Consider the following 2,032-nt stretch of genomic DNA (forward strand, 5'->3'; position numbering starts at 1 on the left):
GAGAGGTGAGTGTGTGTGAGGTGAGTGTGTGTGTGAGAGAGAGGTGAGTGTGTGTGAGCGAGAGGTGAGTGTGTGTGTGAGAGAGAGATGAGTGTGTGTGTGAGAGAGAGGTGAGTGTGTGTGAGAGAGAGAGGTGAGTGTGTGTGTGTGAGAGTGAGGTGAGTGTGTGTGTGAGAGAGAGATGAGTGTGTGTGTGAGAGAGAGGTGAGTGTGTGTGAGAGAGAGGTGATTGAGTGTGTGTGAGAGAGGTGATTGAGTGTGTGAGAGAGAGGTGAGTGTGTGTGAGAGAGAGGTGAGTGTTTGTGTGAGAGAGAGGTGAGTGTGTGTGTGTGAGAGGTGAGTGTGTGAGACGTGAGTATGTGTGTGAGAGAGGTGAGTGTGTGTGTGTGAGAGGTGAGTGTGTGTGTGAGAGGTGAGTGTGTGTGTGAGAGGTGAGTGTGTGTGTGAGAGGTGAGTGTGTGTGTGAGAGGTGAGTGTGTGTGTGAGAGGGTGAGTGTGTGTGTGTGAGAGGTGAGTGTGTGTGTGAGAGAGGGACGTGTGTGTGAGAGAGAGGTGAGTGTGTGTGTGCGAGAGCGAGAAGGGAGTGTGTGAGAGAGAGGTGTGTGTGGTGTGAGAGGTGAGTGTGAGATGTGAGAGGTGAGTGTGTGTGTGTGAGAGGTGAGGTGTGTGTGTGAGAGGTGAGTGTGTGTGTGTGAGAGGTGAGTGTGTGTGTGTGAGAGGTGAGTGTGTGTGTGTGAGAGGTGATTGTATGTGTGTGAGAGGTGAGTGTGCGTGTGAGAGAGAGGTGAGTGTGTGTGTGAGAGAGCTGAGTGTGTGTGTGAGAGAGCTGAGTGTGTGCGTGAGAGAGAGTGAGTGTGTGTGAGAGAGAGAGAGGGTGAGTGTGTGTGAGAGAGAGGTGAGTGTGTGCGTGAGAGAGAGGTGAGTGTGTGTGTGAGCGAGCTGAGTGTGTGCGTGAGAGAGAGGTGAATGTGTGTGAGAGAGAGAGAGCGGGGAGTGTGTGTGAGAGAGAGAGGTGAGTGTGTGTGTCTCAGAGAGAGATGAGTGTGTGTGTGTGAGAGAGAGGTGAGTTTGTGTGTGAGGGAGTGGTGAGTGTGTGTGAGAGAGAGGTGAGTGTGTGTGTGAGAGAGGTGAGTGTGTGTGTGAGAGAGAGAGAGGTGTGTGTGTGTGAGAGAGGTAGGTGAGTGAGTGTGTGTGTGAGAGAGAGGTGAGTGTGTGTGTGTGTGAGAGGTGAGTGTGTGTGTGAGAGAGAGACGGAAGTGTGTGTGTGTGAGAGGTGAGTGTGTGTGTGAGAGGTGAGTGTGTGTGTGAGAGAGAGGTGAGTGTGTGGGTGAGAGAGAGTGAGTGTGTGGGTGAGAGAGAGGTGAGTGTGTGTGTGTGAAAGGTGAGTGTGTGTGAGCGAGAGGTGAGTGTGTGTGAGGGAGAGGTCAGTGTGTGTCTGAGAGAGGTGAGTGTGTGTGTGAGAGAGAGGTGGGTGTGTCTGTGGGAGAGAGGTGAGTGTGTGTGGGAGAGAGGAGAGTGTGTGTGTGTGAGGGAGAGGTCAGTTTGTGTGTGTGATAGAGGTGAGTGTGTGTGAGAGAGAGGTGAGTGTGTGCGAGAGAGAGGTGAGTGTGTGCGAGAGAGAGGTGAGTGTGTGAGAGAGAGGTGAGTGTGTGTGTGTGAGAGAGGCGAGTGTGTGTGTGGGAGAGGGAGTGGTTAGTGTGTGTGTGAGAGAGAGGTGAGTGTGTGCGAGGGAGAGAGGTGAGTGTGTGTGTGAGGGAGAGGTGAGTGTGTGTGGGAGAGGGAGGTGAGTGTGTGTGAGAGAGAGGTGAGTGTGTTAGAGAGAGAGAGGTGAGTGTGTGTGGGAGAGGGAGGTGAGTGTGTGTGGGAATGGGAGGTGAGTGTGTGTGTGTGAGTGAGTTGAATGTGTGGGTGTGTATGAGAGAGGTGAGTGTGTGTGTGAGAGAGGCGAATGTGTGTGCGAGAGAGGTGAGTGTGTGAGAGAGAGAGAGCTGAGTGTGTGTGGTGAGAGAGAGAGAGATGTGAGTGTGTGTGT

This window comes from Mustelus asterias, chromosome 2 (genome assembly GCF_964213995.1).
Source record: "Mustelus asterias chromosome 2, sMusAst1.hap1.1, whole genome shotgun sequence".
Lineage (NCBI taxonomy): Eukaryota > Metazoa > Chordata > Chondrichthyes > Carcharhiniformes > Triakidae > Mustelus > Mustelus asterias.